The sequence below is a fragment of the Trichoplusia ni genome, unplaced genomic scaffold (assembly GCF_003590095.1).
Source record: "Trichoplusia ni isolate ovarian cell line Hi5 unplaced genomic scaffold, tn1 tig00001582, whole genome shotgun sequence".
In the NCBI taxonomy this organism is placed as follows: domain Eukaryota; kingdom Metazoa; phylum Arthropoda; class Insecta; order Lepidoptera; family Noctuidae; genus Trichoplusia; species Trichoplusia ni.
Genome location: NW_020800137.1, coordinates 5,814 through 31,139, shown reverse-complemented (window position 1 = coordinate 31,139; position 25,326 = coordinate 5,814). Strand labels below are relative to the sequence as shown.

General features: G+C 35.6%; 2 pseudogenes; one reads left to right on the top strand and one right to left on the bottom strand.

Moving 5' to 3' along the window:
• The first annotated feature begins 136 nt into the window (after positions 1-136).
• LOC113507330 lies at positions 137-17,864 on the top strand (annotated as a pseudogene).
• A 6,184-nt stretch (positions 17,865-24,048) lies between these two features.
• On the bottom strand, positions 24,049-24,779 carry LOC113507329 (annotated as a pseudogene).
• Between the last annotated feature and the right edge of the window lie 547 nt (positions 24,780-25,326).

The window sequence follows — 25,326 nt, the reverse complement described above, 5'->3', positions numbered from 1 at the left end:
CACACAGTGTATAACGATTACATAAGTGGTGGAAGAACTTTCATGTAAAACAACATTTGCCATGGTTAAAACAAGTTTTTGAGTGAGTCATCGCAAGTAACTGGAAACAAAAAAAAGATCAACGGAACGTATCTTTCCTTATAATTTGACAGATGTTAGTGTTATTACGTGGAGACTGTGTGTAGTCTGTGGTAAAAAGTTTTTACAGTCAGCTGCGCGCACCTCGTAATATATTTTGAGGATTTCGTAATAAAAAATAGATTGCCGGCTTTTGGTTTGAAATGTTCAAAAATAATTCAGCTGTAATAAAATGTCGGACTGGTATTGGCGGGTAATTGCTCTGAAGGCAGCGTTTGCTTTAAGTTTTATCGTTTGTAGTTTACGTGCGGACGATACTGTGCAAAAGTTACCGTTCTGCAATCCTAATAATGTTAAGGACGGTCCGGTGCATAACGAGTGAGTTATTATTATATTTCATTTAGCTTTACGTGTTATGTGTCTAAAAGTTGTACATTTAACAAAATTGCACGTGTTTTGTGTAAATATTGACGACCAAAACATTTGTTTACAAAACAATTGAAGTCTAAGGTATTGATAAAGAACTGGTTTCTCATAGAGCTGAGTTTGTGTTTAATACACATAACAAGACTATTATGTAACTGTTTATTTTAAAGAAACTTTGAGCTAACTTTAAATTTTTAGAACAAGTTATGACAAGTCTTGGTTCTTGGTCAATTCTGTTGACTTTCTAGAAAAATCTTTGGATCTTATTAATCTTACCCTAACATGCGTGTAGACTATAAAACTATGTGTGCAAATGTTTTTCCGTTATCAACTGTACTGAAGTTTATCACTAAAAAAAATATAAACATTGGTTAAAGTATGCAATCAATCCAATTACTTTTGACCTTGGTATTAACTAAGATTGCTAGTACTGCTTACCAAAATATTCGTTTGGTTACTTTTTGAAACAGCTGTTTAAGTAATAAAACACCTGTGTTTTGATATAAATAAAAATATATTGCTGATAAACAATAAAAATGTTGTGAAACAAGAGAACATAGGCTCCTCTCTCCTCTAGTTTTTAGTAATTAGTTTAAGAATCTTATCTTAATCTTTCACACACAAAGTTAAAACCTCAGTTTACTTATTACTATAAAAAATTAAATAATTATTGTCACTTCACTTCTTTGGGCACCCTGAATCATATTTTGCAGTTAGCCTAACATTAATTTTAAATATTTATTCCAAAATCTTCTTCTCCATGAACTTCAATAAAATCTATATTTTACAGTAACTCTTGGGAGGATAATTCATACTTTAAAAGTGCAATGGTTTACTTAGGTATATTTAGGTGTATTTGGAGTTCCAACTAGCTTCTGACCAGAAAATGATTTGACAGAATAAATACACATGAGTAAACTTTTGAATCTTTTAAGTTTCAATAGAATATGTTTCAAATAAGTCTTCTTCAAGAGCATTCTGTAGGACATTGCCTTACCAAAGCATTTTATTTTCAGTACCATTATATTCAATAGTGAAATGTAACATTAATTATGAATACTAGATCTGCATGTTGGACCTGTGTGACCTGTGTCCCTGTGTCCCTGTGTTATCCCATGAACTTATCCAATGACTAAAAACCAAAAAATATTGTTATATGTTTTAAATTTGTATATGTTGTATACAACTTTGTTAATCTTTCCAGTCTAGTCATAGTCAGCACATTGGACGGACGGCTCACGGCCTTCTCAACACAGAATGGCCTCAAAGCTTGGGATTTGGAGACACAGCCGCTGCTCTCGTCAAATCTTCACCATGTCGAGGTAAATGATAATTTAATTTAAAACATATGTAGGTCAATTGGAGATATAAGTTTTTCATATGGATCAGACATATAAACTGGTGAAAGTATTGTTTTTCTTATACAATGAATTAGCTCTTGTTTACATTTAATATTTTTTTCTAACAGTATCATATATTAGAGGAGCTCGTGGCTAAGCTATAACCGCATAAGTGATACGATCACGGGTTAAGCTATGCTTGACGCGGTTGGTCTGTAGATGGGTGACCATCTTTGTCATAACGAGTTCCTCCGTGTTTCGGAAGGCACGTTAAATTGTGGGTCCCGACTGTTATTCCTACATCTTCGACAGTCGTTACAGATAGTCAGAAGCTTGAAAAAGTCTGACAACCAGTCTAACAAAGGGGTATCGTGTTGCCCAGGTAACTAAAAGGAGGTCAGATAGGCAGTCGCTCATTGTAAAACACTGGTACTTAGCTGAAACCGGTTGGACTGGTAGCCGACCCCAACATAGTTGGGAAAAGGCTAGGCCAATGATCATATATTATAAACAAGATAATTAAATGTATAAAAAGGTCGGAAAAAGCAATCTGTCTGGAGATGGTTGGTACACATAATACATCATCTTTATGTAACTATCTACCTGATTGTAACAATATCTGTATCTAATTACTACTATACTGAATTGGAAATAAACTCATATCTTTAAATTAATTTTGATATGTCATCATAATAGAAAACAATTACAATATGTATAATGTGTTCTTATCACTAAGAACAATATACCATGTTTTTTTAGATTTTTTTTTGAGGATATTATGCGGTGACCGTTACGCGACGTTGACGCTATATTGGACGCGAAATTGAAGCTTAATGCCGTTTGGTGCCGAAACTAGTCGGCCAATTCATAGTTGCGATACAATAATTACTTGTGTTCCTACGTGCATAAAAGTCTAAAATACCCTTAAGTAAGGACCTCTAAGTAACCCTTAATGAGGTCAAGGAATAATTTATTTAGTATATTGATCAAAACACAAACGATCGCTTTAGAAGTCAAGGATTGTTTTCAATACAGTGTTTAACAATGATCTTATGAATAAACATTTAATTAATTGGCGTAAGACATCTCATGTTAATATCGAAGATAGATTAGCATATACGTTAAAATTTACGAATAATATGCTTAAAAATAAGTCATGGACCTCCTTTGCCGATAATTTCGAACTCTTATTGCTCAGTGAATACTTTATCCTCCAGAGAGCACTATCACTAAAATTTGTTTCAATCTACCAGGATAATACGTCAAAAACTATTTTAGAGAACTCTTCATTTTCTTCGCCCAAAAAATGCCGTAGACGACTGTGTGTGGCTAAGACTACTTTCTATGTACTAAGATCCAAGGGAGATTACCTGAAACGCTTGACTACCCTTGAGCAACACAAAGATATCGAAAATAAATCTATAGTAGTTCATGAAGTGATAAGTTCTTACGAGAGGGTGGGTTAACCGCTTCGTAAAGTTACGCGCTACGGCGCTACTTTGTCTGTCTTCCCTTTCTCTCAGGTATACGGTAGCAGTTTGCTGGCTGTTCCTCTCCCACATAAGTTTAAGTTAAGTTCGAGCGTCCTGAGACGCACATATTCTTTTTAACACCCGCCGCAAAAAGAGGGCTGTTATAAGTTTTACGTGTCTCCCTGTGTCTGTGGCATCATCGCTCCCGAACGGATTGCACAATTTTAATTTAGTTTATTGTATGTAAAAATCGGTAAGGCCCTCGAAAAGTTGTGGTTGAGAGATTTTACCGTAGGAGTTTTTAATTTGTTCTTATTCCTGACTTTATTATACCTTGCAGCTCACATCTGGAGGGAAATGGGTCCGCTTGGTCCCGTCGCTCAGCGGCAGCCTGTACAGTCTCAGCGGGGACAACATTGAGCCGTTACCCTTCGATGCTGACCAACTGTTGTCCTCATCATTCAAGTACTCGGACGACCTTGTTATAGCTGGTAAGTCATTACAATAATTTTAATATTCCTCCATCTGTCTTTAAAATTGTTGTAATGTGTCACATACACATAGGACACCCAGACTAATAAGACTCTGTGGATATCTAAAATGCTTGCATCGTGTGGGCTGTTATGTATGTTTGTGATTGGCAAAGTGTAAAATACCGTGCAGTCTACTTCATCTTATAAAACTCCCGTCTGTCAGTCTCAAACTATCAGCCAGGTTTATTGTGTTTGAAATTTGATTTATAAAAGTCCATACATACAACTAATAAACTTTATCTTTCTGTAATATTAATGTACATTTCGTGGCGGTTTAGATTTGAACCAATATTTACATCATACAGCTTTTCATCATGATTATTTTGTGAAGTTAGACACATCCTCACTACTTTATACTTGTTTGTCTATCTGTTAAATTTTCATGAGTATACTGCTGAACAGATTTTAATAGAACTTGGTGTGTGGTAAGCAGAATGCTAAGAAAAGACATGTCTATTTATTGTTGCCCGCATCCACGCGAGTAAACACTATTAACTTAGTTCTAAAATAAGAAGAAAAGAAAACCCTGAATTGTGTTATTCGATTTTGCATCCTATTGAATCATTGCAAGTGCATTAGATAACAAAATGATAACATTTTTCACCAATAACTTTATTTGCCAGTCTTAAGTCTAAGTCTAATCTAGGGTCAAGTAAGTCTAGACACGATTTTCTGTCAACAGTTTTCCTTGCTTACCATTTGTGTCTACATATATATACGTCATCAAAAACGGGTCCAAGACCAACAAATAATCGTATAAAACAGGTTTTTAAATGATTATGCAAACAGTCATTTGTAAAATTAGTCATAGATTCTCACTTTTCCTGTTGAAGAACCAAATGTGGATAAAAATGTCTATGACCTTCTTTTCTATTGTTTTGTATAAGATTTCGAGTAGGTACGAATATCTCAGGTGAGCAAATTTGACTGACTTATAGCGTGGGTACCTACTTTAATCGTTGATGTATAATATTATTATAACGTACTATAATTATATAGCTTGCAATCGCACTTATAATAATAAAAACCTTAGCTAAAACCTGCTACCAAATCTTAAAAAAAATATAGTATCTAGTTGTGGAAGAGAAACGCCGCTATTCGCTTGTATTGCGCTGTTATGCTTCCACTATAGCAATAATATTATTTTAAGAGATGGTGGTAGACAGGCTAGCCGCCTCCCATGCCCCTTTTAAAATAATTTAAAAAGCAAAATCATCGAAACCGCGTCACCCGCTCTGGAAATGTGACGAGACAAACAAACGATTTATTTTTAAACAGAAGTTTACTCCAACATTGCTGGTCGATACGCAATCCTAATCAGAACAGTTCCGCGTCCTCAAATCTGATAACAAATAAAAAACAGTGAATGTAATAATGTTATATATATACCTACTTTATATATAAGAATACATGTAAATAAAAACAAATGAATCTTACGGTGAGTGATAACGGTGTTGTGAATGTAATCAGCTCATGATTACGTGGCGACTCATGCAATATAGGGTTGTCGAAGTAATTTGTGATTTTTTTTTGTCACTTTTCACCACGTGAATGTTTCGTTCTCTAATAACTGATAAGTATGAAAATTTGGACTTGAATGACGTTTAAATATAAAACAACTAAAATTTATTTTTGGTTATCGGATCCGTCAGATAAAGACAACGGATGTTTTGCTTTAGGTACAAAAAATAATAAATCTAGTATAAGGTAAGATATTGCAAAACATCGACAGACAGACAGTCCCGTTAAATGTACATATTTAATAAATTCCAGTCAGATATTTTTTTCTTATAAATTCCGTTAACTGTGATACAGATTTTTCCTACATAAAAGATTAACACGTGTGCCAACCCTACAGATCTGACCAATGCCGTGTCACCACGAAAGACTTAGTATAGATCCAATGTTAGTGGGCGGTATATTGTATAGTTAAATAGCTCGGTATTTATAGTTCCGTTGCGTAATAATGGTAGATGATAATACCAGATTTACGTATGCAAATAGCTTTCTGCAAACATAACGGTTTTATGATGTTTAGTAGAATTTAGAGAAATTTGGTGACACTCAAAATGAATGTATTAATTACTGCTGGAGAGATTTTTCTGCCGTTTCCTCTCCTGTAGCAAGAGAAGTAAATAAATAGTTAAGGGTGATAATATTCTAGTAATAAACACTGATTTCCCAAATATGCCGTAAAAATACTTATTCGTGTATAGTAATGTTAATTGATATCTGATAGTCATTTTTATTCTGTTCATAGTCTATGTCATGTGCATCTATCTATTTCAGTAATATGTTTCTCAAGTTTTTCTGTTACGAATGTTACGCTGATGGATCGTCTGTTTATCAACACATACCCACGCAAACCTTGACAAATTGAACTATCTTCCTCTTCTTTTGCTAAAAACAAGAACCGTTCACCTTGGAAATTGGGAAATTACTTTAACTCTGGAACTGTTTTCGCTGTAACTATTTGCTGTATATAAAATGCCATAGTAAAAAGTATCATTTAATTATTGACATAACAAACGAAACCTAGTAATATAATGTAAAAAAAATGACGTTGAACCATTAAAACATACTAAATCAGTTGTTTATCAGTGAGTTATCTATTAAAACTGAGTACATTATATTCATATGTATAATAGAAAAAAAAATATGCTATTTTTTGGATATGGAATCTGACAGCAACGTGTAATGACGTATATGTACTGTTTGACAGATAAGGAAGGTTAAAACTATGGGCTGTTTTGTAGCCTAATTTAACGAAAGGGATTAGCAATGATAAGGCAGGATTGTTGGATGGATAAGTGACTTTAAAGAGATCTGTCTTTATTCGAAAGTTGGCTTATCGTGTTTTCCCATCGTGTTGATCCCGACTTCATTAAGGTTTATAAATTTTTGCGACTAGTCTTTAAGACTACTTAGGGAGTTACTGTATACCTAACTCAGTAAAATTGGGCAGAATAATGTTAAATTGAATACAGTAAGAATGGAGGTGGACCCTAATGTTGCCTAAGAAAAGTAGAAGCAGAAGAGTTTTCTTTTTTAAAAAGAAGCACCAGATACCCATTTTCACCTCTGTGAGCCAGACATTCAGTCACACAAACATTGGCACCACGCGGGGATCGAACCCGCGACACGCCACGCACAGTGGGTTTGGCGTGGTGACTTCAACCACTTGCCTATCCGTGCCGTATGTATGTCCATTGTGGCACACTTACTTATTGTAGGAAAAAAACCTAATTTCATATTTTTTTTACTTTTTAAACTCTTGACAGTCACAGACTATAAAAGTATGAATTATGCAAGTTTAACTAGCTTTTACCCTCCTAAAGAACGGTAGGCTACTTGCCTTTTTAAACAGTAATGAGTTAATCAATGGAATCTGTGTTAGCGTGCACTAAACATCTTTATCCATGTCAACATTATCAGAATGTACTGGCACGTCGCCAGACCTCGGCCACCTGGTTTACTGATCTTTAAAACTATTTTAATTACATTCTTACGTTTATCTGGAAGCCAATCCGGTCAGTACATCGGGATAAGTCTGTTATCCAATTAGTATAATTAACGTTATTCAAATCGTATAAATCTTGGCTTCTTGACGCTTATAGTGTTTGCATACTATCTACATTTTCAACAGACTTCAAAAAAGGCTTCAATATTCGTATTTTTTTTCCTGTTTCTTACCACAAAACTTCGGACTGTTCGATTTTGTTCATTCTTTTTCATGATAGCTGTCATTTTGTCCCATACTTTTATGAAGTTTGGCACTTTATGTTCGACAATTTGTTTGAATTGAGTGTATCTAATGGGTGAATTCCAGTTCATAAAATTTAATTTAAATTTCGTAAATATTAGCTCACATAAAAACATTGGTCATAAAAATAACTTTTATTTCGTTATTAAGATTATTTTAGATAATGAATCTAATGCAGCACGTTCAAAACTACCATATATTTTCTGTGAGGTACGTAGGAGTTATTGGCAGAAGGCATTCTCCACTCATCAATCTTTAACTGGTGCAGAAAGAGGAATCTACATTCATACACATACATTTAAAAATCAAACAAAATAATCCTTTAGCAAAACAATAAGACATACATCAAACAAACGTTAATAATAACATACCGAAGTGTGTCCAAACGCTTTCCTTTCGCTTCGTTTATGTTAATTAACATAGCATGCTTATCTTTATGGCTGGCATATGATTCATATATTTAATACGTCGTCCTGGAAGTTGAGCGTCACGAATTAAACTAATATTATTGAATTTGTACTAGCTAGGGTGGCGTCCTTATCACGCAATAGTACAAAAAAAAAACTTGAGTAGATGTAGACGCATAATTATTTAAGTAACAACGGTCTACTCACGCATATTTATTTGAATAGCCCAGTCGCATTTTAAGTATGGAAGGGTTAAATTACTTCTTTGTCCATAGGTGCTCGCGAGACCCTCTGGTTCGGTCTGGACGCGCACACCGGCGGCGTGATCTACGAGTGCGGCTCCGGCGGCTGCAGTACCGAACAGCAGACGGCAAACGCGGACCGTGACGTCATCGTCCTGCGGCGACACTCCAGCACCGTCAGAGCACTGGACCCTAGGAGCGGGAGTGAGAAGTGAGCTGATATAATAATGTGGAGTTTTAATGTTTTTGTAGGAGAAAGCTGGCGTATACATAGATGAACGCTGAATGAATTGCTCTTCAGTCGTATAAACCTTGTCATTATAATATTCTAGCGGTGAGCCTTGCTTCCGTTCCTCTAGTGGGGGGGGGGTGAAATATTGAACTTGTATTGTGTGCTTATTAAGATGCCAACGTGAGACTTGTTGTTGTGTTTATTGTTTTTTTTTGTTCAATTTTCGTCTGCTCTGAGATTAACCTATTAGCCGAGTAACCAGAAGTAAGAAAAAGGCAATCATAAGTTACCCTTTACGCGAAAACAGTTTTTAATTTTTAGAGACTGAACTTATTCTGGATCAATAATCTGGACGTCCAATAATACCTGAGCTAAAATAGCGAGATACAGCAGTCTGGTACATTTTCTGCTTCTTCTACCTTAGATGGAACTTCAGCGTGGCCGAGCATCGCGTGGCACTAAGTCGTCGGGAGTGCGCGGAGGCGGGCGCGGGCGCGGCGCCGCTGGGCGTGGCTGTAGCGCTGCCTGAGGGAGTCGTCGCTGTACGAGATGTTGCTGGATCCAAGCTGTGGCAGCAGAAGGTAACATTCTACGACATATAATCTGTGCCTTCCATCATTATACCCTCGTTAGGTTAGAAAATCCGATGATTTGGATGAACGTGTCCTTTATTACTTCTTTTAACTCAGACCGCGTCATTTAGGTGCCTGCGATTTCATGATCTCACTGTGTTTTCGGGTGCGTGGTCGTGCGCGATAATTTGGTCAGAAGCAAACATGAAGACAATCTGCACCTTTAGAAGAAGAAATATCTTTCTTTCCTTTAAATAATTTTGATTGAACACAGATAATGCAATAATACTTTTTTATATTCGCATTAAGAAGTACAAGCTAGTAGAATTTATTAAAAATTACAATGTTTAAGTTGCAAAATTTTCATTTCATAATCGATACTGTACCAAAAGTTTTCTCCTGTTACTTGTCTATCAGTCAACCAGCAATAATAACAAATAGATTATGAACAGCTAGAGTCCCCGGTAGCGGGCATATGGCGCCTGTACTCCGGTACCCTGCAACATATCGACGTACTATGGGAGGCCACGCAGACCCTCGCGAACGGCGGACTCACACAACAGCCCTCCTTGTATATAGGGGTACATGACAAACAGGTAACACAACAATATCCCAGATATACGAACTTATCACAGACAAACACTATCTATCTTTTACGATTTGTCGCTTAAATTACTGAACCGGTTGTGATAAAATTTGTTACAAGGTGTGCTATAAAATTAAGTTGTGGTTTTTGAAGAATATATAATGTGACTTTTTTTAAATTGAAAAATCACGGAATAATCGCTGGTTACATAGAAAATAAATAAATAATAATAATCATTTAAGTTTATTATATTAAGTTTAAGTAACACTCGTATCTTGTGACTGAAATCGACTTCTGACTTCTAAAATCATATTTAATAAAAAAAAGCCTAAATACTATTTACACAAAATAAGTAGATGAATAATAACATTACACTTTCAGCTATACATCCAAGAAAGTGAATTCTACACTCGTAAGCTGGAAACAGCTGTGTCAGCGAAGCCGTTGCCATGGAAACTGGTGACAGCTCGACCGCAGCTCACAGCTGAGCCAGACGACGAGAGGGCGTTATCACTGCATGATACTGATAAGAACGCGCTGTCTCTTATCACGCTGTATGGGAGCGCTGGGAACAATATAGGTGAGGATAACTTGTATGACTAGAAAAGAATGAAACTGAAAAGTTTGAAGAAAATTGTGCTTTAAAACGTGCTTCTTGTACCGGTACTGTAATTTTTAGGGTACAAAGAGACAAAAATAATCTTATTACTGAGGCATTGTTTTCTATCATGAGTTGATGACTCATGAACCGTTATAGCTAGACATTTGGAATTTTCGCAGATGATGTATTTATATAGATCACCACTCCCACCCTCAAATTGTTTTGCTTGTTGAATGTCAGCAGACTCAACCAAAAAATGACCATAAACATTCTTTACTTATTTGCTACAGACACCCTCCAAAGAGTATTAAATCTACCAACTTCATACATAATTTAGCACCATAATATATCATTCACTTCAGGTGATCACGGCTACTTTGTCTACCTAGAAGACACTTGCGACCAATCCGTCCAAGTGTCAGAAGACCTGTTCGACGACACAGCCCTGCCCAACATAAGTGCTGAGGAACCTGAACACCATCACATCCACGTCCATATCTCCTCGCTCTGGTATTGGTGGAAGGAAGTCCTGCTGATTGCTGTGTCTTCGGCTCTGCTGATGAACCTCATGATCTGGCCAAGGTTCTTCGCGCCGAAGATTAGGGCGCAGACCCCGTTGCCGATTGTTAGTCAGGAGCAGGTGATTAAGCAAGCATTTTTATTATTATTTCCATTATATGTTGTTGCTGGTTGGTTGGCATATAGCTGACTTATGATAATATCCAGTTTGTCCAAGTTTAAATATAGGTTCTTTTGCGTCTAAATGGACTCTCATAGAAAGATATTAATTCAGGAAAGTGATAATAAATGCTTTAAAGTTTTTTTACTTTAAAAACGATGGAAATGCGGTGCACGAATTCTATAAATTATTTCCAAGTCAGAGTGATACTTTCTTAGATAGAGTCTGTATGTAAAATATGATCAGGGATCCTACAGTCACGTTTTAAAGTTATTTATTACGAGTGTGGAAGAGAGATCGCTCGACGGTTGTATTGCGCTGTCACGTTTCCTCAACCAATGCACTACTTTTAGACGTGGTGGTAGATCCTCATTACAAGTTTTCAACTTTGCATGTGGTACTTACATTAACGACGTCATTTTGTTCTAAAATTTCTTAAGTTAGCACTATAGAGGACCAGATTTTTCTCAAATTTTCTGACTGTACGTAAATCGACGTCTCACAAACAGCCCTATTCCACTAAAGCAACATAACCCACAAGCAGGTGGTGGTCCAGGTCTGTGGCTGGCACCCGGACCAACCCGGGCCGCGGCCGAACATTCCAGAATACTCCGGCCGCTACGAGAACGACTTCACGCCGCTCCGCTGTTTGGGACGAGGCGGCTTCGGCGTGGTCTTCGAAGCTAAGAACAATATCGATCATTGTTCGTATGCTGTTAAGAGGATAACTTTGCCGAGGAGGTAGGTTTGTTTTGTATAATTTGATTTGTTTAAAGACTAAACTGCTTATCTGTTATTTAGCGTTTTTGTTATAATAAAGTTCTAATAAAAAGGTGTAGTAATATGAGTCCCATTTATATTATCTTTGTAAAACTCGTTTTAAATAGGAGATTGGACTAATCTCTGTCAGACAGATTTTCCCCTTAATTTAAAAAAAAAATCGTGTGACGTCACTTACCAGTACTCTTTTTACAAGCAAGTAATATTACAACCCCTCCTGCCTATACAAAATACGTATTCAATATTTTTTGGGTCTTTTTCTGATGGACTAAACAATCATATTATAAGATTTAATTTAATACTATTGATTTTCTTAATTTCGGAAAAGGCATAAGTCCCTTACGAAAATGTTTCTTCGTTCCCTATAATCAGGGACCAAACGGGAACTTTCGAGCAGATACAGACCACTGTGAAAATCAGATCTTACTAACCCAACCTTACCAAATACTCATCCTATATTCAATTAAACTCATATTTAATTTCAGGGAGTCAAAACGCGAGCGCGTACTACGTGAAGTGAGAGCCCTAGCCAAGTTAGACCACGAACACATCGTGCGGTACTTCAACGCGTGGGTGGAGGAACCGCCGCCGCTGTGGCAGAAACAGAGGGATGAGGTGTGGATGAGGTAGGGGTTATTGGATAATTGGATTGCGAGTGAAGGAGGTTTGAAATCAGGGACCGGACAACCCCACTTTACAGTTAAGCCGTTTGACAGGGTAACCCGTACACGGGGTAACTCATATCGCAGTGTTACCTTTTGTTCGAGTTACATCCTCGAAACCCAGCGAAATGGTTAACACCTTCATTATGGTAACCACGTGAAGGGTTAACCCCTTCAATAACTTAACCCTTTGAAGTGGTTACCTTCACGAAAGGCTTTTATTCGTGTTACCCTGAATTACCCACTAAACTGGAGCTGCATACTTGCACCCTAGCGGCCCCTCATTGCTTTACTAAGACTAAAGCTGATTTTCTTCTATCGCCGACGCGTCGCGCCGCGACTCGCGCCTCTCGGACAAACTACCTACGCGCGAAACGTCATATAGGTAACTAGCTGTTGCCCGCGACTTCGTCCGCGTGGTTAGAAGATATAAGTTAGGAATTTTTGAACGAAAGCCCTCGAAGATTAATATTTTTCCCCGTATTTGCCACATTTTCCATTAAATCTTCGCTCCTATTAGTTGCAGCGTAATTTTATATACCTAGCCTAAAACCTTCCTCGATTATTGGTCTATTGAACACAAAATGAGATCAAATTTTTTAGATGAAATTATTTATAATAATTAAAAAAAAAATCGAATACAAGTTTTTTTTCATTTTTTGCATTTTCTGAGAAGATTTGACGGGTGAATTTTCGATTGAAAATTAGAGTGTTTTTTTTTATATTAATTCAAAATAAGGTGAAAAAATAAAATTTTTGTAAAAGATAAAAATAAAAAACGACAATCTTGGTTTTTTAGATTTTTCACATAAATTTTGAGGTCATGTGAAAAAATGTAAACACAAAAGTTTTAGATCTTTTTCTTTTAGAACTTGCCATTTGACTTTTTTCGATACGAATTTTAGTTATGCCGGAAATCGATAAAAACCGTTTTTTACTCTTCAAACGTCACTCCCACCCCCTTCCCGACCTCAGATCACCCGTAAATTATTTTTCCTTTCATTTTTATAATATTCCCCTCCTTTTCTAATGGGTTTCATCCTACTATTTTTTTTTTGGTTTGAAAATTATCGACCCTGGTCTACAAGTATAGACACGAAAAATATATATCACAACATTTGAAAAGTGCGACAAGCAAAATTAAACTGTAAGATCATATCCACAATGATTTTTATTCCATATTTACAAGTCGCTCGGTAAATGCAACAATGGCGCCGCTGGGCGTAAGATGTCACGTGCGCTCGTGGTTATACTATTTTCAAACTAATGTCTATGATAAAGAGTGCATATTGCATTGTCTTAGGTTGGAGTGGGTTACCCTGTTACAGTGTTACAGGGTAGTAAAGGGTAACCTGTTCGGAACAGGGTTCCAGTAATCCCGTTCGAAGGTGTAACATATGTCATAGGGTTTTTTCTTGAAGCGCTTAAAAAAACCCCTTCAAAAACCCTTTCAATGAGTATCCGGCCGGTCCCTGTTTGAAATGCATATGGAAAGAGGGGTGTGGAAGGATTGATGCCTTAATAAGGTAGGAGACGTAAACGAAAATAAGAATTGTTTGGGTTGAGTATTGTCTTGTGTTTTCAAGCAAATAAAATTTTAAAAGTTATGATAATTAAAATTTCTGGCTGATACTTTGAAATATCATTGAGGATAACCTATTGTCTGCAGTTATTGTCATTATAATGAAATGCCATCCCATCGTCAAAAAATTTACAATTTAGTAAGCACTACTTTTACCTAACTTAGGTTACCTATTTTATTATCGTTATTAATTTAACCTCAAAATTATAAAAAATATAATCTTAGAGAACTGGACGGTGTATCAGTGGCCATGTCCGATGAGTACACGGCGACCTCTCCCGCCCCGCCAAGCGCCCGCCCAGTGACGTCATGCTGAACCTCAAGTCTTCAGACCTCAGCTTCGACGCGCTGGAGTTCAAGAAGGACGAGCCTTCCAAGAGGATCAGGTATTTATATCGAGTTTTTGTTTATGTGTGTGTATTATACTAACCTCTTTTTAAAAGGAGTATTTTTGCATATTTTACTGAGACTACATTACCTTCCTATTGCAATGGGTGAAAATCAGGGTGTCATAATTTTTGATATCCATTTAGACATCAATTTTTTAGGGTTTCATATCGCAAAGAACAGAAAAGCGTTCCTTATAGAGTCAACTCTGTGTCCATCGATTTGTTTCGCTAGTATACAAAGTGAATATGATTTCAAAATCATAACATTTTTTCACAGATCCTTCAGCTGCGGACGATTCCTTCAGCATAGTTTTCGATGAGAACGCACCATCCTCCGACAAAACTCCGACCAATGACGTCACATATTCAAAGACCAACGACGTCACACACTCAAGGACCAATGACGTCAGTCACTCGAAGCCCGACGACGACTCGTTCATAGTATTCGCTCACTCCGAAACAGAGTCGAAGAGAAACTCCTTTGATAAGAGATTGGAGAGAGTTAAAGAGTGCGATTATAAGACTGAAAGTTCTACTACTGGGAGGAAGAAGAAGGTGAGCTTGGTTTTATAAGTTTTAAATAGTTTTAATTTGTTGGGTTAGTATTCGTGCGGGGGGGGGGGGGGGGGGGGGTTTGCTGTGATATTTATAAGTCCTTGTTAAACTTGATGGAGTGTAAGAATTAAAGTTGAAAATTTTGAAATTTGCATTTATGATATCAGATACAGAATTCTAAAATTTTTACTTTTATTATCATCTTCTCGAATTGTATTCTTGTAGTCCATAACATTTAACGACCATTTAACCCGTACAACACGTTTTAATAAAAAACTATACTCCTTTAAATCTTCGTCTTCTCCTGATCTAACGAACTCTTATACCTAATTAACCCTATTTCTGTACCCCAGAAGGGCCACACTCGCCACTGGTCCCTGGACATGGTGGTCCGTAGCTCGGACCCCTCGCCCGCAGGTCCTCACCCGCAGATGTACCTCTACATCCAGATGCAGCTGTGTCGGCGCGACAGCTGCACGACTGGCTCCGGGACAACCGCAAGTGCGACGCCAGGGCTGATAAGGTGAGCTAACAGTTATACGTGGGAAAAGTCTTTGGATTCTTTAACAAATAGATCATACACTGGGCGATAGATATGAAAGTCCGTAGCTCAGAAATCGGTAGGTAAAATATGTCTGCAACACTCTTGCATGGGACCTACAGAGATACAAGTTGCCAGCCATAGAAGTGAGTCGGACTGACGACACTTAGGACTCCATACAAATGGGCTAAACAAGAAACAAATTGGTTGGGTGACATTTATTTGTATGCATTTTATTCAAAATTAAACAAGGAATATATTTACAAAAACTCTGGCAAACTGCATAACGGTTTGTCGGCAGTTGTTCTCGTTAACACTGTTGAGTGTGATGTTTATTACAACCTTTACTCAATGCCGATTTTAACTTTTGTTATTTGTTCTTAAAGCGACTTCAGACATGCATCATCCGTGAACATTTCTACTGTGTAGCTATCACGGTTCATGAGGAACAGACGGTGAATGATGACAGACACAACGTGCCGAACTGGATGCATTATGCTTACATTGACAAAGGATTTGATTTGTACAGATGGATACACAGTGCATCCTCAGTAATAAGGAGATTTATAAATAGGGTTCTGTTTTTCCGTTTGAAAAAACCACTACATTATCTTCTATTTTATCACCAGGTAAAGATCCTATTCAGTCAGATAGTATCAGCGGTGGAATACGTCCACTTAGCGGGCCTCATCCATCGAGATCTCAAACCGAGTAACATTCTATTCGCTCCCGACGGCCGCGTCAAGGTCGGAGACTTCGGGCTGGTCACCGCCATGAACGACACTTCTAATGATGGCGAGGAGAAGACTGATGCTGTGGACCCTCATCAACGGCATACGTATAGAGTTGGTGAGTTGATGTTGATGATTTCTGTAAGTTTAATTTGTATAGACTTGGTCTTAGCGCGTCGTGCTAATGATAATAGCGGCGGTTCCATACGGACGATTCGGTTTTGTTGTAGGATGTGATAATTGATATCTACTTGCTGTGAATGGAATAAAATAAGAGGCGATAGAATTCTATAATGTATCGAACTATTTTAACGGGACACGTGACTTTGAATAGTTATTTCAATACGTTTTAAGGATTCAAACAGCGTCAGGTTTTGTTTGTGCATAAGACAAGGCAAGATAACGGAGTGCTCTTGCTTTGGACGTCATCAAAAATATCAGAATTGTTGTAAGACTCTTCAAACGAAATTAAACTCTTAGTACATGTAATAAAGTATACAATTCAAAAGCTTCATCTGACTTTATTTAGTAATTTTACTTAAAAGTGTCAAAATTCTGTCCTTATTTACCAACATATCGTTCGCCAGGCACCCACCTCTACATGTCACCGGAACAGCTGCTGGGCCGTCCCTACAGCTACAAGGTGGACATATACTCCCTCGGCCTGATCCTGTTCGAGTTGCTGCAGCCCTTCGCTACGGAGGCCGAGCGCGTGGCGTGTCTTCTACGGCTCAGGAACTCTTGTATCCTGAACAGTTTACTCAGAGTTATCCTCAAGAGGTCAGTATATTTGAAAATTTGTTTGAACGTACGGACAGTCGAGTGGTTGAGGCTACTGGGAAAAATACGCTGTGCGCGTCGTGTCTTGGTTTCGATCCCCATATAGAACAAGTGTTTTGTGATTCACAATCCCTTGTTCTGAGTATGAGTGTCTTTGTGCATGTCAATTGAATGTTTGTGTAACCCTCGGTGATACAAGGATTTTAAATAATTTAAATACAAATTCTCAATATCCTTTTCAGTATCATTTACATATTCCTATAAATTATGAAACTTGTGTAAGTGAATTTTGTATAAGGTACGATGTGGTTGACTATTCATATGGATAAACCCCTTTAAAAACATTAATAAAGATAAAAAAATCTCAATAAGAACGTTACATATTGGAAAACGTAACTTGAGACAGTGAGTCACAATACAATTCGCTTAACCAAAGAACCAATACTTGTCATTTATCGCCAATACCAAAAATCGCTTTCCCAAAGGAAAAATGAAAACTATAGATCAGTGTACTGGATGAAAAACACCTTAACCTAGCGTCACTATTAAAATGACTATCATCCAAACAACTTTCTCTACATATTCCTATTAATTATCTACTAATTTCACCCCATTATCTTCAGACGGAAGTCTTAAAGCTGATGCTGAGCGAGGATCCCTCGCAGCGTCCAACCAGCTACAGGTGTGAGAGCTCGCGCGCCGCTGTTCCAGCTCACCAACCCTGAAACATCACTTCATACTGCCTGCTATGGCGGCCGGCGTAACATGTACCAAAATGGAAGGTAGAGACTTTAAGGTATAATATGTATTTATTTCGTATTACATCGAAGTACTTCTGCGATTGCTAATGCTATTGAACCATATCTAAAGTAGTAATAAGTCGTCAATTAACGCTACAAAAATCCTGTAGTTTGCTGTTCAATACCACTATCAGAAGTTTTACATTAAAAGGTGAAAGGGAAGATAGAACCATGTAGGTAACATGTAATGTATAACTTTTGTTATTCAAATTCATAATTATTTATTCAATAACGGTTTATTCAAGCGTAATGATCGAGATTGCCTGATTGCCGACTAGTTTCAGACCCGACCGGTGTCCTTATTCAAGACCTGACGCGTGACTGAACTGTTTTTCAAATATGTAATGGATGTAACATGCCAGACCACTTGGCATTTAGTACTTGCTCCTTCAAGTTATAGGACTAGACAGCACATTTTCGTCTATTGGCATTGTAACATTGATATCGTACTAAGTATTTCTGGTATTACAAGCTATTGTATTCAGTGTCAAAATCACATCCAATATCTTTTTGGTGAATATTAAAATTAAGCGTTCATAGCATTTACATTTTTTTGCAGCTACCCTAGGCAATGACGTGAACTGTCATGTTGAAATAAAACAATGTTGATAGTAATTTGTAAAGTATTTACTTTAAGCTATTATTGTAAGTTAATTATGTTTTAATTATTATTATTAGTAGTTCAAAATTAATCATTTTCAACAAGATTGTTAAATGTTATAAGATTTATAGACTCTACAGCGTTATTTCTGTACGATCTGGCAACGTCGCCATCACTTTAAAGTATTCTTTTTTGGTAGTAAAATAAGAGTCCTTTGATTGAAGTAGAATCTTTCACTCATAAAAACGAATTTAGTCCGTCAGATAGATTTGCAAGAGATATTAGATACGTGTTATTCGTTATATCGCGTAATCCAATAGACTGTTTAGTGATTTGAAATCTCGTGTGACGTCAATTACCAATACTTAATATTTTCTTCGGAAAAAATACATTATTAATTATTACCTCCTCTGCCCCTATTTATTTCCACAAGTTTCACCATCGTTGACGCGTTTTATTGATGTGATAAAATAAATTTATTATTTTTTATATATTATATATATTTTTTGGGTTTTTTATACTAGATACTATATTTTTTATTTTTTTCACGGATTTATATTTTTGTACCAAATCGCCTTTTAAAAAATGCGACGACGCCAGATCGCATTTATGAGCTCTTGTACCCATTTACGAGGCTACAATAATTATTTTAGACTAGAAACATTTTGTTTCATAATTCTTATTGAAAATGATTGATTGTTTAAAGCAATAATGTAATTGAATAAAGAAAGACTGGCGTTGGGTATTGTATGTTGCTACGATGAGATATCAATGTGTAAAATAAATTATAATTGATTATTAAAACCTATTTCATAGTTTAGAAATTGTATCTACTTAGTAATGCAAGTTAAGTAAAATGTTGAATAAATGTTGATTGGTTATGCATGATTATAAGAGTCAATTTACACTGAAAGAGTGCGAACGGCAGCGTCTATGTATTAAAATAATTTTGAATCTTATTTACGTAAATAAAAGGTTCAAAGTTATTAAAGGCAAGGGTAGCGACTCGCAACACTTTGCTCAGTCATTACTCTTATGCGGGTTACTCTCTTTTAGAGGGAATTGGCCCTAAATGTAGTTTAAAATATACGAATATGTAACTAAATGATAAACATAAATCTATCACAATACAATAACCTTAATAAAATCATTTTCAGCTTGGAAATTATTCTTTAAATTAACGTAATCCTTCCAAAAATAGACTAAGATACTTCTACTTATATGATAATCTTGTAGCATGAAACTACTAATAAATATTAATAACGTGTTTATAAATTTACATATTTATAGCAAAATTAGCTAAAAAATAATGTATGACATGTACTTGAGACAGTGTATACTAAGTATTTGTTAGAGTATAAGTGAAAGCTTGATGGTCGCTAAATAATTAATATTACGAGATAAGAGTTCAATATTTATTCTTCTAATTGTGATTAAAACGACATTTTGTTCATCATCTGTTAAATGTTAAAACGCTGTGATTGGTTGTTTGTCTTTAGGTCAACTAATCACAAGGTTTATTATTGATTTAAATTAATAAATGACATGAAAAATGTGAGCTTTATAGATACAAGGGCAGATATCTGAATCACTGCTTAACTTATGAAGTAAACACAGAACTCCTTTAGTAGTAAAATATAAAACAGTAGAAAACTTCTTATTATAAGCCTACGTAATAAATAACGAATAAACGAAAATAAACCTTATTGCATTGAAATAAGAATGGTTAATGTAAGAATACCCACCACCACGTCTTTAAGTTATATATTGCAGTTGTGCAAGCGTGACAACACTATGTAGCGTAGAGGGACGTCCGTGGGCGTAGCCAGACAAAGGCCCAGGGTGGGGCAACAGTCAACCTATCCCCCCCCTCCTTCGGTAATTTTTGGACATGGCTGGGCAAGAAATATAGCGAGCGCAGGGTTTTCGCTTGATTAAAATTGCATTTCCAAAGTCTTGATCAGATCCCCCACTTCCATCTCCATTTTTTTGTTAACTTTCTTACGGATATTATGATCCTATAGGCCAGTGCCAGGGTGAGACAAGTGCCCCAGCTTGCCCCAGTGTGGCTACAACCCATGAGGACGTCTCTATTCCACAACTGCAATAATATGATTTCAAGGTGTAAAGAAATACTTGTGCTACTAGTTGTATTCATCGAGATTTTTTGCGTTTTTGACACACAGTCGACGCAATTTCGTAAGTTTTGGCTGTATGCTCCAAATAGGTCAGAATATTATTTAAGTTTACAAATAAGTAACATTGTTGTATGCACTGTTAGAATGGATGTATGAGACTTGTATGTGATGTGATCACATTCCCAATGTAATATATTATTATAATACTTTTTAAATTCTGTTTTATTTATTACAACCTCCTTGGACCTCGCATAGTAATGTAAATTCCGGTACTAACTGTGATTAGGTGATGCTGGTGGTTTGATAGGGCAAATCATCAAACTTGATGAATATAAAAAATACAGAAAAATTGAGAACTTTATTTGAAGTCGGTTGAAAAAAGTTTATAAAGTGGTTAAAAGAAATCTTAAAATGGGAAACGAGACATAAATTAAACACAGACTTAAACCATAACTTACATTTAATCATAAATTAATCGTCACCAATTAAAATAAAACATTTATATACATACATTTTTCATCACATACGTAATACTTCAGTTAATACTAGTAACAAAACATATATAATAATTATAGACAAAGTGAATATTCTTAACGACCCATCATTAAAGTCGCTGTTAATCTCACTGGTTCCGCCACTTGAAGTTGTAATAGCGACAGATAGGTATTATTAGGTATTTTCATTTAGGCAATACTAATTTAAATTCTATTTAAACGACAAACGGATCGTGAATTACAATGGTAGCATAGTATGTACGGTTAGGAAAAATAAAATATTACACATTGTATAGAAAACTGTTGGTTTTGTATTATTTACGATTTTAATATGTAAAGATAAGTTCTATTCTTACACAGTGAATTGTTTTTATATGAAAGTCAAAATGTGGTCCCAAACAACTAATTTTAAAGTAAAAAAAGGTCAGATCATTGTGTTTCTTAAGAAATACCATTCTTACTTTTCGTCAGTTTCTTATCGAAGCTCGTATTTTGTTTAAAATAATTTAATATAACTAATCACACAAAAAAAACATTTCACCGGGATTTTTTAGTTTCATATCTAACCTGAGGCATCAGTCACACATATTTTAAATATTTTTCTTGTTGACCTTACATGTAAAATTAGTTTCAAAGTTATTTACAAATTAATAACTAGCCCTTTAAATATAGTACATCCTATAACCATGCTTTATAAGGCTTTTCAAATTTCCAATACTTATATACAATTGATTTTAACCTTATACCAGTGACAGAAGCAGCAAGTAGCATTGGCATAAGGATTAAGACGTACAAAATGCTTATATACAACTTAAACTACTTGTTATATGTTATTGCACAAATATATGCATTATTGAACACGCACACTGTTTAGACAATGCACAATGTTAGGTCAAAGACATTGAAACAAGGGATTATGATAATTTATACATTAATCATGATACCGATATTTTGATCGTTTATTTGTGACGGTTTTGTTTAGAATAGTTAACCAGCGGGTAACGAAGGCATTTTACAGCCTTTTTCAATATACTTATATGGTTATAACGCAGCCGATCATTAAGATCTTTTTACCTGTTCGGTTTAAAGGCAGTCGATCATAAAGCTCTTTTTGACATACAAAGTTGAATACAAAATTTAAAAAATGTCAACTTTTACTTAAGGTTTACTTTTGTTTGGACTTTCGGACGGTGAGTGATGGTTAGCTCAGCGCCCGACCAGAATAAGGAAAGCCTTACGGACAGCTCGTTCGAGAGCACGCACAAATAGCTCCGCGCGCAGACATGAGTTGAACCATCAGTAATAAATTCATTCAACAATATTACACAGTAGAGCCATCAATGTTATTTCTGTTTTTACTTTTACCTTGTTAGTAAGGATGCTAGAGTTGTTTAATAGGGTATTTGTCAAAAAAAAACTGGTGATCCGTCACACAGATTTCCAAAAAATATTCAATAGGTACTTTTTTCGCATCTCGGGCACAAAAAAAAGAGGATACACTGATTTATAATATCGTGTGACGTCACTTACTAGTACGCTTTTACTAGCAAGTGATTTAAAGTGATGTTACTAGCCTCAACTACCACACATTTCATCTTTACTGTTTTTAATCTTCCATACTTTAAAAAAATTAAAAAGACTTATTCAATATTTTGTGGAACTCTGTCTGACAAACTAAACAGATTAAAGACATTATTAAATTTATTCGAATAATCTATAGATAGTATATTATCATATACTTGCACTATTGAACTCATTAGCTAACATACACATGACCGATCTAATGATGTCAGCTCTTGTAATCGGTGTAATTGGTTTTTATCAGTCTATGCTGGTATAAACACTGTTGCATAATGATCTATGATCTAACTAATAATTACATTTTATAAGTAAGGCTTTGTATTTTAAACTTCAATTCGAATGATTTGGCAATTCAAATGCAGTACATGTACATGGTTAGGTTGGATTTTTTTGCATTTTAGGCGTAGCTAAAATAACAAATAATTGTAACTAGGTATGAAAAGAAATTATAGTAAATTTTCTAGTCTTGTCAAAGACTATCTTTTCTCTATAAACAAACAGTTTAATTTTGTTCAATAATTTTCGAGCTTTGTCCTCGTCAATTTAATTACATTTAACAATAGGTATGATGGTCATTTTGTCAAGATTAAATCTTAGAAATATGTATAATTTTAGTTAGTTACTTATGTAATTTATTGTCAGTACATATCTGTTATAAAATGAGGTTGTCTTCAGTTTTAATTACATTATAAACATGTTTAGACAATTAGAAAAGTTTTTAGCAAACATTCTTTGAAATATCAATCAATCTTTGGCAATCCTTGGTCAGTTACACAAAACCATAATACTTAATTTGTAAGGTGTGTTTTCTTCAAGAGACTTTTGCCAGTAAAGCATGCATGCTTTAGTTACGCAATAGAGCTAAGTTTAACACCAAGAAATATTAGCGCAGTAAAAACAACGGATGGCTGTTTAAGCTGTTTTTTTCCAATTACATTATAATATTCGAAATTATACTTAGATTTTCGAATAGATTTCATCTACTTACATGAAACGCAATGTTTACGAATTCGCCATTACCTTAATAGGCACTCGTAATCTATACTTAAATATTATTGGTCAATTCCATTATAATATTAAAAATACAAGTTATTTATCATAGGATTAAATATCACATTCGTAAATAATATTTCAAGCATTATAAAAAATTAATAGGATTGCAACAAATCATGAATTATCACAAGTTAATCTTAGGAGTGTTAAAATGTTTTACAAAAAGACAACTTTAGAAGCTTGATTTAAAAATAAAGATCTTTTTAAGAACATCACGAAATAAGGTTGTCAAGGAACAGAAACTTCTTACAAATGAGTTTTAAAGCAAAAATAAATGAATTTAGTAAAGATATTTGATTAGCTATAATTTGTTTAGTTTTTTATCTGGTACTTGTATACAGATAAGTCAGTAGAATCAATTTATAGCTATTTTGTTTTCAACTAAAATACGAGTCTGCAAAATTCTTCACATAATATTACTATTATAAAAAAATAAACAATTTAACAGAATATATATTTTCGGCGCTAGTGAAGTTGATTTTCTTGGGATAGTGAAATATTTGCATACAAAACCTACCTTAAGCTTATAATAATAACGTTTACTGTCAACTCTTATGGAAACTGTGAGTCGTATTATTATTCTGTAAGAAACTGGGCGTCTTACCTTCTTTGACAACCCTTAACGCTTGAAGTACTCTCGCTGTGTCTAATTCTTTCTCAGACGCTTTCTCGTTATCCAAGCACAGCTCCGTCATCCTCGCGTTAAACTGTTCTATGACTTTCACTCTATAGTCTATGGATGACGCTACAGGGTTAGCTGTTAACCATAGATATTCTAAACAGGGAAGATTACAAATATGCTGGACTTCTTCGACATCTGTTATGATATTACAGCTTAGATCGAGGCTTTCTAATGAATAGAGTCTGGAGAAACCGCGAAGACTTTCCACTTTGTTCTGTGACAGATCTATTTTGACTATGTTGCGATCTTCGCGTGCCAGTTCTCGCAGGCCGAGAAAGCTGTTCATGGAGAGGTTCAGGACTCGGAGTTCGTGGAGACAGGAGATGTCGCCACAGTTCCTTTAGCTTGTTCGAGCTGAGGCTGAGGTGCTGTAGTTTCGGGACGAGTCTTATTGCCCAGTCCACGATCTGTATGTTGTTGCTCGCGAAGTTTATCAGTGATAGCTTCTTCCATTTCTGTTGACAAAAGAAAGTAGAATTTTAGAGTTTTTATCGGTCAAGTGCGTCTCAGAGTCGCGATACTGAGAGTTCCGTACAAATAGGACAAACAACAAATTCGCAAACAAAATTGACTAAACACCCATCAAATTTAAAACTGTAAATACGTTGTTGCTACAGCAATAGGTATTCATGGTATGAAAAAATAACTGTCTTTCTATCACTATCGGTGAGATACGGCCTGGTGACGTACGGACAGACAGCGGTACCTCCGTGACGAGTTCCGTTTTACAATTGGGTTTGGAATCCAAAAAAAATCCATTTTACACAGCTCATTAAAAAGTCGTCGTAAGAACTAGTTGAATGTTTAGAGAAATTTAAATTCTTGAAAACGAGAATATTAGAATGCCGAGGCTGCCTGGTCTTTGTCAAATAATTAATTTCCTACGGCTGGGGCGTCCAGTTTCTAACGATAGTTTATAATCAATTGGATACTGGTTACGTAACTATTATAACATTAGAAAATGATTAGTCTTTTGACTAAAAAATAAATTAAGAAACTCGGAATCAGACTAACAATAATATTCTA